The 14287-nt window shown below is 51.6% G+C and overlaps 1 protein-coding gene across 10 annotated transcripts in view; it reads left to right on the plus strand.

Moving 5' to 3' along the window:
• Window positions 1-14287, plus strand: part of SHANK3 (SH3 and multiple ankyrin repeat domains 3) — a 434403-nt gene that overhangs the window by 332061 nt on the left and 88055 nt on the right. The gene's annotated exons all lie outside the window — the stretch shown is intronic.

The raw sequence follows: 14287 nt of genomic DNA on the forward strand, positions 1-14287 counted from the left end.
TCCAAATTTAGTTTAGCCCCCAAATTAACTTTTATTATGCTTATGTTAGACACCACACTTACGCCTTATCTCTTATTTACAAAAGAAGGGAGGAAAAAGAAACAAACTTTTTTATTTGCTCATTCATTTACATATACATACATACATACATATATATATATATAAAATGTATATATATATACACACACATATATACATACATATATGCTTTTTAATATATCATTTTCAACAATTATTAAACATACTTTTATATCTTATACACTTTTTTTTACTTCCATCAATCACGTCTGAAAATTTCCCAATCTTTTTCACTTAATTTACATTTCTTACTTTCACTATTACATTTAAATATCATAACTAACTTCTCTCTTCTTTGCAATATTTCATATATTCCTCCTTACAAAAATTCTTGTAGTCCTACTAGTGTAATTTGTTGATTACAGTTGCTCTTCAAATAGTTCGTATATTTCTTCCAATCTTCTGTAAATCTCTGGTCCCGCAGGTTTCAAATCCTTCCTGTCATTTTATCCAGTTCTGTATAGTCCATTAATTTCGCTGGCCATTCTTCTTTAGTCGGAATTTCTTCTTGCTTCCATTTCTGGGCCAACAATACTCTTGCCGCTGTTGTTGCATATAAGAACAATTTAACATCCTGTCTATTAATGTCCTCACTTATAATACCAAGTAAAAAATGCTTCTGGTTTTTTTAAAAAAATGTATATTCATTCATTTACAATACACTTGTACTTAAGTATACAAGACCAACACACTTAAACTTACAAGTATTGTTTAGGCACCTACTTAGGAGAAATATCAGTCGTGTTAAAGGTGCCGCTGACTCGCCCCGCTGCCGCATAGCAGCTCAATACAATACGTAACATAATATTTTGATGTAAGAGTTTATATCGTGTGCACGGCGCCGTTGTGAATGACAAGTGCCGTCGTTGAGTCTGAAGCGCCGCCGTTTTGAATGACAAGCGCCACTGCTGGTGTGGCGCGTCTTTGGGAAATGAGCGCACAGAGTCGAAAGTCCTTTAGCGAAAGAGTAGGTATACATTTCGGTAATACCTAGGTATATATGTATTTTGTTTTTCTAGCTTGATCAAAATTATTTATTATTTCATAACAGGTAGATAGTTAACAGGCTAGGCGGCTTCAGCAGTGGGCGGCGGGCGCCCCCCAGAATTCAGCACCCGGGTGCCCCACACCCTTTGCACCCCCGGGTAAAGATGGCCCTGGTTGCTGCCTTCAGCATCACTGCTACTGCTAAGTTGTGCTGGAACAGGCAGCATGGTCCTTCTTGGTCCAGGCTTGCCCTCCCCCACTCCGCAGCCTTTGGCTTGGAAAAGGTCACGTGCCAGGAAAACGAAAGAAAACATGATTGTGCCAAAAGAGCCAATCTGCCCCATGCTGGATGCAGAAAGCAAAGCCGTCCAGCCAACCGGCACTCTGTGTCGTCAATTCCTTGGCTCTCAGGCGCAGCTTCCTCCAGGGTCGCAGCAGCAAAGTCAAGCAAGAGATTCGCCAAGCATGGAAGGAAGAGGATCCGTGTGGAAGGCTTGGCTCTGCCCGACCCGCCGCTCCCCACCAGGAGGTCCTTCTCGGGACCAGGTAAACAGTCCAGGCCTTTGAGGCACAAGGGAGCGGCGCTGCATGGCCAGGGTCAAGGGCCGCACAGACGTCCCTGGAGTGCTCCTCTCACAAAACACAGGGGAGGGCACCACGTCCGACACCCGTCCCCACAGTCTTCTGCACTCAGTAGCGTCTCCGGACTGCACGTTTGCAGCTTCGGAAATCGGCCTTGCTGCTTCCACTAATTTCACCATTTCCCCTGGGATCTGGTCCACCTGATCTCCACCTGCACAGCACCTCACACTCCATCCCCAAAGCACTTGGGTACTCGGCATACTTCAGATGGGGCGTTTGCTCCTGCATGCGACCTGGGCTCACTGAGGGAGGCCGGATTGCCTGCTGCACACCATGTATGAATGCACCGCCGAGAGCGACAAAGACCGCAGCAGCGTTGAGGGAAATACGGCGGGATCCTTGCATGTGGGGCGGCTAAAAAAACCTCCCAGTGACATAGAAAGTGGCCTGGCCCCTCAGCCAGCTAGAATGGTGCCTGCATGGAAAAGCCAAGTATCTGGGTGATTTGGCTAGGCACTAGGACCCTGATAATGTCCTGCATTTTCCCGAGGGGTCCAGCAATTGCCGTTTCCTCTTTGATACCACAAGGGTTATAATAATAATAATTTGTTATTTATACCCCGCCCATCTGGCTGGATTTCCCCAGCCACTCTGGGTGGCTTCCAACCGAATATTAAAAACAGTACAGTGTCAGACATTAAAAACATCCCTAAACAGGGCCACCTTCAGTTGTCTTTTAAAAGTAAAATAGTTGTTTATTGGCTTGATATCTGCTGGGAGGGCGTTCCACAGGGCAGGTGGCACCACCGAGAAGGCCCTCTGCCTAGTTCCCTGTAACCTCACTTCTTGCAGTGAAGGAACCGTCAGAAGGCCCCCGGCGCTGGACCTCAGTGTCCGGGCACTTTGGGGGTGAAGACCCTCCTTCGGGTATACAGTAGTTCAGTAGGTAAGCCACGACTAAGAAGGAATGTTTGGAATGGTTGGGAGGAATGTTTTTGCCAAAAAACTAAGAAACCTCATCAGGAGGGCTTTAAACTGACTAATGTGGGGGAGGGAGACAGTGCTCCTGAAGGAAGGAGTCTATTAATTGATGAAGATGATCATCCAAATGTCATAGACCAAATGGAGCAAACAGCAAGCAGACCTAGTGGTGGGAGGAAAAAATCCTTAAATAAGAGACACGGGGGAATGACTAATGGACTTCAATGTCTGTACACTAATGCACAAAGCATGGGAAATAAACAAGATGAGCTTGAGCTCTTGGTACAGCAAACTAAATATGACATAATAGGCATCACTGAAACCTGGTGGGATAAGTCCCACGATTGGAATGTAAAAATGGAGGGATACAATCTATTTCAGAGAAACAGACCAGACAAGAAAGGAGGAGGAGTGGCGTTATATGTCAGGGATGTGTATACCTGTGAAGAGATCCAAGATTTAGAACCTCAAAGCCAAAGTGAGAGCATTTGGGTCAAAATTAAGGGAGAGAAGAATAACAGTGACCTCATTGTGGGAGTTTACTATAGATCCCCAAGCCAAACGGAGGACATAGATGATGCCTTCCTGGAACAGATGGCCAAGCATGCAAAAGGAAGGGAGATAGTAGTAATGGGGGACTTCAATTACCCAGATATTTGTTGGATGTCAAACTCAGCCAAGAGCATAAGGTCAAACAGATTCCTCACTGGCCTTGCAGACAACTTCATTGTCCAGAAAGTGGGAGAAGCAACAAGAGGAACAGCCATTTTAGATCTGGTCCTAACCAATGTCGATGACCTGGTTAATGGGGTAGAAGTGGAAGGATCATTAGGCGCAAGTGATCATGCTCTTCTGAAGTTTACTATACAACGGAAAGGAGCAGCCAAGCATACTAGGACTCAATTTCTTGACTTTAAGAAAGCCGACTTCATAAAACTTAGGGAAGTGCTGGGTGAGATCCCATGGACAGTAATACTAAAAGGAAAGGGAGTTCATGATGGCTGGGAGTTTGTTAAGAGGGAGATAGTAAAAGCACAACTTCAGGCAATACCAATGAGACGGAAACATGGAAGGTGCCTAAAGAAGCCAGGGTGGCTATCTAAAGAACTTTTAACTGAGTTAAGATTAAAAAAGGATGTGTACAAAAAATGGAAAAGGGGGGAAACCACCAAAGAGGAATTCAAACAAATAGCCAGCACGTGTAGACACAAAGTCAGAAAAGCTAAAGCACAGAATGAACTCAGGCTTGCTAGAGAGGTTAAAAGCAACAAAAAAGGCTTCTATGGGTATGTTCGTAGCAAAAGGAAGAATAAAGAAACAGTGGGGTCACTCAGAGGAGAAGATGGTGAAATGCAAACAGGGGACACAGAAAGGGCTGAACTCCTCAATGCCTTCTTTGCCTCAGTCTTCTCCGATAAAGAAAACAATGCCCGACCTGAAGAATTTGGAGGAAATGATTCAGCAGAGGAAACGCAGCCCAGAATAACTAAGGAGATAGTACAAGAATACTTGGCTAGTTTAGATGTATTCAAGTCTCCAGGGCCAGATGAACTGCATCCAAGAGTATTAAAAGAACTGGCAGATGTGATCTCAGAACCACTGGCAGTCATCTTTGAGAATTCCTGGAGAACAGGCGAAGTCCCGGCAGACTGGAGGAGGGCAAATGCTGTCCCTATTTTCAAAAAGGGGAAAAGAGAGGACCCAAATAATTACCGCCCAGTCAGTCTAACATCAATACCAGGGAAGATTCTGGAGCAGATCATTAAGCAAACAATCTGTGAGCACCTAGAAAGGAATGCTGTGATCACCAATAGTCAGCATGGATTTCTGAAAAATAAGTCATGTCAGACTAACCTGATCTCATTTTTTGACAGAATTACAAGCCTGGTAGATGAAGGGAACGCAGTGGATGTAGTCTACCTTGATTTCAGCAAGGCATTTGACAAGGTGCCCCATGATATTCTTGTAAAGAAGCTGGTAAAATGCGGTCTTGACTATGCTACCACTCAGTGGATTTGTAACTGGCTGACTGACCGGACCCAAAGGGTGCTCATCAATGGTTCCTCTTCATCCTGGAGAAGAGTGACTAGTGGGGTGCCACAGGGTTCTGTCTTGGGCCCGGTCTTATTCAACATCTTTATCAACGACTTGGATGATGGACTCAAGGGCATCCTGATCAAATTTGCAGATGACACCAAACTGGGAGGGGTGGCTAACACCCCAGAAGACAGGATCACACTTCAAAACGACCTTGACAGATTAGAGAACTGGGCCAAAACAAACAAGATGAATTTTAACAGGGAGAAATGTAAAGTATTGCACTTGGGCAAAAAAAATGAGAGGCACAAATACAAGATGGGTGACACCTGGCTTGAGAGCAGTACATGTGAAAAGGATCTAGGAGTCTTGGTTGACCACAAACTTAACATGAGCCAACAGTGTGACGCGGCAGCTAAAAAAGCCAATGCAATTCTGGGCTGCATCAATAGGAGTATAGCATCTAGATCAAGGGAAGTTATAGTGCCACTGTATTCTGCTCTGGTCAGACCTCACCTGGAGTACTGTGTCCAGTTCTGGGCACCACAGTTCAAGAAGGACACTGACAAACTAGAACGTGTACAGAGGAGGGCAACCAAAATGGTCAAAGGCCTGGAAACAATGCCTTATGAGGATCGGCTAAGGGAGCTGGGCATGTTTAGCCTGGAGAAGAGGAGGTTAAGGGGTGATATGATAGCCATGTTCAAATATATAAAAGGATGTCACATAGAGGAGGGAGAAAGGTTGTTTTCTGCTGCTCCAGAGAAGCGGACACGGAGCAATGGATACAAACTACAAGAAAGAAGATTCCACCTCAACATTAGGAAGAACTTCCTGACAGTAAGAGCTGTTTGACAGTGGAATTTGCTGCCAAGGAGTGTGGTGGAGTCTCCTTCTTTGGAGGTCTTTAAGCAGAGGCTTGACAACCATATGTCAGGAGTGCTCTGATGGTGTTTCCTGCTTGGCAGGGGGTTGGACTCGATGACCCTTGTGGTCTCTTCCAACTCTATGATTCTATGATTCTATGATTCTATGATTCTATGACTACATACCCCATGAGCAGAAATAGTTTGCAAACCCCCTCCTGGCCACAGAATATTTCTGCATGCAGAGCTGTGGAATATGGGCATCCTGCTACGCTTTTTGCTAGCATGGATGGGAACGGGGAGAGCAGGTACAATTTGGCCATGCATTACTGTCAGGGCTGGCTCCTGGTCCCAGCTCACAGAGGACCAACGCTGGCTGGTATTTATGTACAAAAGTCTTTATTGAAGTACAGTTTCCATTTTCACGCCGCAGCGCTCCATCCCTACGTCTAAACTTTAGACCGGCGAAGCTCCCTCTGAGTCCCCGCCCCCTGTACACCAGTTTAAGACTCTAGCTTTACTCCACCTCTTCTTTCTCCTCTGGGTCCTGTTGCCCTCCGGGGCCCCTGTCTCCCTGGATTCCTCTGAGGCTGACGATGACGACCCCCCTGACTCCTCCCGCTCTCTTCTGCGGGCTTTAGGACCTGGCTCTCTTCCCGGGCTGCCCACTGTGCCTCCCTCCTGTACATTTGAACTTGGCGCGCGCGCGCGTTTAACTTTCCTGATGACCGTTTCCTCACTCCCCGACGGAGGTGTGGTCAATCCTGCCTCATGTTCTCCCGCTGGCAGCGCTCCACCTGATCCCGATGCCTGGGACTCCTCCCCCCTACTGCCCTCTGGGGGGGACGCGGGCCCTGATTTCCAACTGCTACTCTCTGAGTCTCCTCTGGCCCCTTCTTCCCGAGGTGTCCCCCTGGGCACTCCCCTTGCCCTGACCATGGGGGCCCCTTTCTGTGAGTCCTCCGAGTCACTGGAGAGACTCAGAGACCTCGGACTACTGTCGTCGCTGACATTTCCTTCAGACTCCTCCCCCTCGCTCTCCGTTTCCTCCCTCTCCTGTGACTCTGCTCCTGAACCCCTGACATCCATCCCCCCCTCGAAGCCCCCCCTTCCCCCCTCCCCTTCCTCCTGCGGGGGTGCTGGGCGCTCCGTCGTTGTGGGGGTGAATGGTGGATACAGTTCGTCCCCCGTGGCGTGCATCCAGTTAGATAAATCTGGCTCGTCCTCCGTGTCTTCGCCGACCTCGTTCTCCTCTGCTTCCATCTCCGTGCCGCCATGCTCGAACCCAACGTCCTCCCCCATCACGTCCATGTCCCTCTCACCCTCGTTCCCCTCTGGGTCCGTTGCCTGCCAAGGGCCCCTCAGCCACCTCTCCGCTCCTCGATTGTCCCACCAAAATGAGCGGTCTGAGGCAAACCCCGAGGGCGAGCCCTCTGGTGAACGTGTTTCTAATGCTGGTTCTTCGTCCGAGGTGAATCCCTGGAACGTGCTGGTAGAAAGCGTGGGTGTGAAAAGCCAGTCGTCGAAATACTCGGCTGGCATGGGCCTGTGTGGGAACAAGGCATGAAACTCCTCTTTGAGGAGAGGCTCGTCCAGGGCATAGTCCGGCACCCAACTGTTGGCGCTGGCCGGGGTACCTTCCCTTGCGAGAAAATATTCTACTCCCTCTTCCCCCCATCTCGAGTCCAAAATCTCTGTGACCTGGTTGATGGGTTCCCTTCTTGGCGACTCCCTCCTTGGGGGGATCTCCCTATACTGGTCTGGTGCTGTGCTCTGCGCCTGAAATCGGTGAGGTGCTTTGTAGGGCGTGAGCACCGACCTATGGAATACTGGGTGCATTCTGGATCCCTCCGGAAGTGTCAACCGGAAGGCCACCGGATTGATCTGTGCCTCAACTAGGTAAGGTCCTAGCTGTTTATGTCCGAGTTTCTTCTTAGCTAAGGACCTGGTCGGCACTGCGTGGGCCGCTAACCACACCCAGTCTCCCACCTGTATGTCTTCCCCAACCCTCCTGTGCTTGTCAGCTTGCAGTTTGTATGCGTGCTTTGCAAGCTCTAACTGCCTCCCAAGCTGCTCGTGGACTTCCTGCAATTCCGCCGCCAAGACTTCCGCTGCCTGTGGCTCCCCCTCCCCCAGTCTCTCTAATCCCGGGAAGGTTCTGGGATGCCTCCCGTTGTTGGCGAAGAACGGCGTCACCCCTGTGGACACGTGCTTCGTGTTGTTGTAAGCGAACTCAGCGAGCGGCAGGTAGTCCACCCATGTCGTCGGCTGTTGATTTGCATAGCATCTCAGGTACTGCTGCATGATGGCGTTGACGCGCTCCGCTTGTCCGTTGGTCTGCGGGTGTCTCGCCGACGCTAGGTTGATCTTGACGTTCAGGAAACCCATCAGCTTCTGCCAGAAGCTCGAAATGAACTGGCGCCCCCTGTCGGACAAGATAGACCGTGGCAATCCGTGCACCCTGAAGACGTGATCTATGAACAGTTTGGCGGTCTGTTCTGCCGTGGCCACCTTCGCGCACGGAATGAAGTGGGCCATTTTAGTGAACATGTCCACCACCACTAGCACTGCCGTTTTGCCCCTTGAGCTGGGTAAATCCGTGACAAAGTCCAGGGCCACCCTCTCCCACGGTTCGCTCGGGGTCTGTAGTGGTTCGAGCAGTCCTGCCGGAGGTTTGTGCACTGACTTGGCCCTTTGGCAGGTGTCGCACCTCGAGACGTACTCCGCGACTTCCCCTCTCATCTTGGGCCACCAGAAATCTCTGGCAACGAGTTCTGCCGTCTTCTCCTTGCCGAAGTGCCCGGCGGTTGGCGCGTCGTGCAACTGCTGCAGTACTTTCGCACGGAGTTCGTCTCCCGGTACATAGAGTGCTCCTCTGCGGATTAGCAATCCGTCCCGTATTTGGAACTCGTCGTCTTTCGCCGTGCCCTTGCGCACGTCCTCCATCTTGGCTAGTGCGAAGGAGTCCTCCTGCAGTGCTCGACGGACCGCCTCCAGGTCCACGGTTGCGGAAGCGCACGCCCACGCTTTCTGGGCGAAAATGTGCTTGGCCGCTGCTGGCGCCGCTTCTTCGAGGTATTGCGGCTTCCTGGACAGTGCATCTGCCATGATGTTGTTGTCGCCTGGGATGTATTCTATCCTGAAGTCGAAATCCGCAAAGAACTCCGCCCATCTGATGTGCCGCTGGTTCAGGAACCTTGCCGTGCGCCAGTACTCCAGGTTCTTATGATCCGTGCGAACCTGCACTGTGTGTTTGGCCCCGATGAGGAAGTGCCGCCACGCCTTGAATGCTGCATGAATGGCCAGCAACTCCCTGTCCCAGATGGTGTAGTTCTGCTCTGACTTGCTGAGCTTCCTAGAGTAGAAGGCACACGGTCTCCAGTCCCCATGCGGGTCCTCCTGCAACAGTACGGCGCCCACGGCTCTGTCTGAGGCGTCCGTCTCAACTCTCAGCGGTTTGCTGGGATTCACATGCAGTAGTTGCTGCTCGGACGAGAAGAGACGCTTAAGGTTCTGGAAGGACTGCTCCGCTTGCTCCGTCCAGATGAACTTCTTCTTCTTGGAGCTGAGCGTGTCGGTAATGGCCGCTGTCTGCATCGCGAACCCCTTGATGAACTTGCGGTAAAAGTTGGCAAACCCCACAAACCGCTGGACCTCCTTCCGATTGCGCGGGCTCTTCCAATCCAACACTGCGCGAACCTTGGCGCTGTCCATGGCGAGCCCCTTGTCCGACAGCTTGTAGCCCAGGAAATCCACCTCCTTCCTGTCGAACTGGCACTTCTCCAGCTTGGCGTATAGCCGATGCTCCTGCAGTCGCTGCAGAACCTCCTTGACGTCCCCCTCGTTGGAGAGACGCTGTAAGCTGCACCACTGGTTTGGGTGGGAGGGGGTCTGTGGGCTGCAAAAGTGCTGGGGATTGCTTCATGGACTTGTCTGACTGGACCCCAGTGCCTCTTCCTCCAGCCAGACTCTGTCGTTTAACTGTTGCTGTGTTCCCAGTCGAGTTGCTTCTTTGACTGTTGCCGAGGCTGCAGTGTGCTTGTGGAGCCTCTGGGGACACTCTTTCGCCATGTGTTGAGCACTGTCGCAGATGTAGCACTTCCTGTCTCCTCAGATTCTGAGAATATCAGGATGTCGTCCAAGAAGCAGACACATTTCTTGTAGAGGAGACCCGCCAGGACGTGATGCATGAAGGCTTGAAAACAGTGGGCGCCATTTTGTAAACCGAAGGGCATAACTCTGTATTCATATGTGCCCAGGGGCGTGAACATGGCAGTCTTCCACTCGTCCCCCTCCCGTATGCGAATCAGGTTGTACGCCCCTCGCAGATCCAACTTTGTAAAAACGCGTCCTTTCCTCACCGTAGCAAGCAGGTCATCTATTTTGGGCATTGGAAAGGCTGTGGGCTTGGTCTTCGAATTTAAGAGCCTGAAATCAACTACAAGCCTCTTTTGGGGCGTGTCCTTTTTCTTCACAAAGAATACAGGACTGCCCCCCGCTGCTTTCGACTCCCGGATGAAACCGCGCTTTAAGTTGAGGTCTATGAACTCCTTGAGCTCCTGTAGCTCGTCTTCAGACATGGAATACAGTTTCCCGGCTGGCAGCGTCGCCCCTGGCAGGAGGTCAATCTGGCAGTCATAGGGCCTGTGGGGAGGCAGCTTGTCTGCTTCCTTCTCGCAGAAAACCTCCAAAAACGCTGCGTACTTGTGTGGCACTGCTTGCAGCGTGCTTAATTGTAGCTGCGTGTCTTCCCCTCCTTCTTCCGGGCTAGGAAGAATGCAATGTTCCGCGCAATAGGAGGAACCGAAGGTCAGTTGGCGTTGGTACCACGCCAATGCTGGACTGTGCCTGTGCAGCCAACTCATGCCCAAGACCACCGGCGTGTCCGACAGTTTGGTGACGTTGAAACTGATGACCTCTTGGTGATTTCCAATCCGCATCACCATTGGCTGCGTTTGTTGCACCACCTGCCCCCCTAACAAGTCTCTGCCATCCACCGTGACAACCTTCAGGGGCAGCGTGGCTGGTAGCAGTGGTATATTGTGCTGCTGAATAAAATCCAGTCCTATAAAGTCGGCGTTGCTGCCGGAGTCAATGGTGATCGGCACTTCCAGAGTGCTGCCGCTGGGCAGTTGGAGAGACGCTGTAAGCTGCACCACTGGTTTGGGTGGGAGGGGGTCTGTGGGCTGCAAAAGTGCTGGGGATTGCTTCATGGACTTGTCTGACTGGACCCCAGTGCCTCTTCCTCCAGCCAGACTCTGTCGTTTAACTGTTGCTGTGTTCCCAGTCGAGTTGCTTCTTTGACTGTTGCCGAGGCTGCAGTGTGCTTGTGGAGCCTCTGGGGACACTCTTTCGCCATGTGTTGAGCACTGTCGCAGATGTAGCACTTCCTGTTCCCTCTAGGAGGCTTCGTTTTGACTGCTCCCGGCGTTAGGGCTCTGGTAGCTGACTGAGCCCTGGCACCTCCGAGCTCCATCGGTTCTTCCCCCCCTCCTTGGGGGGGTGTGGATTGCGCACGCGCTGCCTCTCTGGGAAAAAGGGGAGGTGCTTTCGCTGGTGTGCGTCCCCAACGCCCTTCATCTCTGTTCCATGGACGTTCTTCCAAACGCACGCCGATTTCCAGCGCCCTCTGAACCACTTGCTGAGTGGTCTTAGGTCTCTCTCCTCTTGCAATCTCATCTTTCACATTTGCATTCAATCCTTCCCAGAAAAGGTCTCTGACTGGAGCAGAATTCTTCTCCCACCCCAGCGCGTGGACTAATGCAAAAAAGCGGGCATGATACTGCCTTACACTGGCTTTGCCTTGTTTGAGACCATGTATGTCTCTTCTGGCAATATCGACGTCTATCTTTGATAAAAAACATGCATCCATCGCTTTAATGAACGCATCCGCGTCTTGGAGCGCCGGATCATTATCTCTCCATAAATTTCTCAGCCACGCTTTGGCTTCCCCATGCAAATGGGATAGGATAAACCCCACTTTTTCTCTTTCATCTCTAAAGTCTTTTTCCAGCAGATTCAGCGCAAAGAGCAAGTCTGCTCGGAAATTAGGGTACTGTGGTAAACTCCCGTCGAAATGCGATACCAGGCTGCCCCCCCTTTTCCCCAGCCCTATGCCCTCTGGTCTGGCTCCCGTTTGCCCTTGTCTAGTAAGCATGTCCAACCTGGCTTGGAGATCCTTGCAGACTGTATCCATTTCTTCTTCCCTTTTTCTGGAGGCACGCACCTCTGCGTTGAGTTGAACCACAGCATTTCGCAGGTCTGTCCATTCCTGTTCTGTAGTCATCTTGTCTGATTCTTGTGAGCTCGCAAAGCACCACTTCTCTCCCCTCGCTACGTCGACTCACGTTGCGAGGTTCTTGGTGGAAAATCTTCTCAGGGGAGGGAGCTTACTGTCAGGGCTGGCTCCTGGTCCCAGCTCACAGAGGACCAACGCTGGCTGGTATTTATGTACAAAAGTCTTTATTGAAGTACAGTTTCCATTTCCACGCCGCAGCGCTCCATCCCTACGTCTAAACTTTAGACCGGCGAAGCTCCCTCTGAGTCCCCGCCCCCTGTACACCAGTTTAAGACTCTAGCTTTACTCCACCTCTTCTTTCTCCTCTGGGTCCTGTTGCCCTCCGGGGCCCCTGTCTCCCTGGATTCCTCTGAGGCTGACGATGACGACCCCCCTGACTCCTCCCGCTCTCTTCTGCGGGCTTTAGGACCTGGCTCTCTTCCCGGGCTGCCCACTGTGCCTCCCTCCTGTACATTTGAACTTGGCGCGCGCGCGCGTTTAACTTTCCTGATGACCGTTTCCTCACTCCCCGACGGAGGTGTGGTCAATCCTGCCTCATGTTCTCCCGCTGGCAGCGCTCCACCTGATCCCGATGCCTGGGACTCCTCCCCCCTACTGCCCTCTGGGGGGGACGCGGGCCCTGATTTCCAACTGCTACTCTCTGAGTCTCCTCTGGCCCCTTCTTCCTGAGGTGCCCCCCTGGGCACTCCCCTTGCCCTGACTATGGGGGCCCCTTTCTGTGAGTCCTCCGAGTCACTGGAGAGACTCAGAGACCTCGGACTACTGTCGTCGCTGACATTTCCTTCAGACTCCTCCCCCTCGCTCTCCGTTTCCTCCCTCTCCTGTGACTCTGCTCCTGAACCCCTGACAATTACGTACATTTAACTTGTGCGATTTCAACCTTGCGTGGTTGAAGGCCAGCCAGAAATTGCAGAAATTAAAGGCATGCAAGTTTTGCTCAGTGCAGAAAGAGCTTTTAAGCTTTCTGCCTTGCTTACTGGGCTTCGAAAGAGTAAGGATGGTTGCAAGGGGAAAGTTTTTGAGTATACGCGTGTTTTGAGTCTACACAGAACTCATGGAACCAAGCCCCACATATGAGATGCGATTGAGGTAGGTTTCATCCTCTCTTGGCATAGTGTGGAAGGAAGCTGCCGCTCCTTGAAGCTGGAGGCGGCGATGCCCCTCTCCTTCTGCCCCAATCTCTTTTGTGCCCACCAAGTGTGGCACAGCAGCCTGGGCAGCTTTGAGCAGCAACCTGGCACATTCCTGCCCTTCCACTTGGCCACAGCTGCAGATACCTTCTCAGAACCAACTGCCGTCTGACCTCACCTGCCCTCGCAGGCCTGGCTGGCGCTGGCCTCCATTTGGAACATCTGTTTGCTCAAAGGGCCGCTTATTATCGGAGATGCGGAGATGAGAGACCTGAGGGTAAGCAGGTTAAACACTTCAGAAGCAGTAGCCCAGGTGCTTTCTCCAGAGTAGGGGAAGTGCCCCACCTGCTGGTGGCGAGGGGGAATGGCACCTCTCTGCTTGCAGTCTGGGGCCGGTCACTTTTGCCGGAGTTGCGTTTAGACTTTGCCAGGAAAGCTCTTGCCCTCAGAAATGCCACCCCAAAGGACTTTGGAGTCCGAGCTCCAATGCTCCATGATGCCCCCCTGTTTCTCTGTGGCACAGAGGGCGAGGGCTGGAGCCGTGCTGTGCTTCGCCAACCATTTCTCACAAGCTGAACAGCTCTCCTTCGAAAATGGCTCCTTCCCATGGAGCAAGCGGCCTGGATTTCATGGACGAGTTCCGGGAGAAGGAAATGGGGAGCAAGCAAGCTTCTGTGTTGTGGCTTCAGAAGGGGCCTCATCCTGCCTGCCTGGACTGTGCTGCCTGGACTCTGCATCGGTCAATAGCATCCTTTTTCCAGGAGCAGAAGAGGCCACCTCACATCAGCTAGGTGAACGATGAGAAGCAACTCCCAAACCAAGATCGCTGAAGCCAGCCATGAATCTTCTCTCCTCCTCACTTCTCCCAAACATCTGCTCCTTCCTGCCTTTCCATGATGATCCGAGCCACCCCTTTGCTGGAGACACCAGACAGCTGGCCTGCCAGAGAGGAAACTTAAGAAGCTTTTCTCACTGGTCCTTGATCCATCTGAGCTTCAGCATGGTCAAGAGATGAAAAAGTAAAGCTTTTGGAGTGCTGAGGAGTCGGGGCTGTTGGTGAGGTCTTGCTCCAGGTCAACTCTCCTGTTCCATGTCTGCAGGCTGCACATCAAAGACATCAACTTCCAGAGACTCGGTTGCAGCCTTTCTCAAGCTCCAGCTCATGGCTTGAGGGTCTCCACTTCTTAGGGGTCCTGAACGTTCTCCCAGCATTCCTGGTCCAGGCCAGACTCACTTCCTTCCTTGGAGGGCACACACCACGCCCACTTAGGTCAGCCACGCAGACAGAGCCCTCCGGCTTAGCCTGGTGGCAGAACTTGGTGTGGCTT

This window comes from Podarcis tiliguerta (genome assembly GCF_965153285.1).
Source record: "Podarcis tiliguerta genome assembly, chromosome: 10".
Lineage (NCBI taxonomy): Eukaryota > Metazoa > Chordata > Lepidosauria > Squamata > Lacertidae > Podarcis > Podarcis tiliguerta.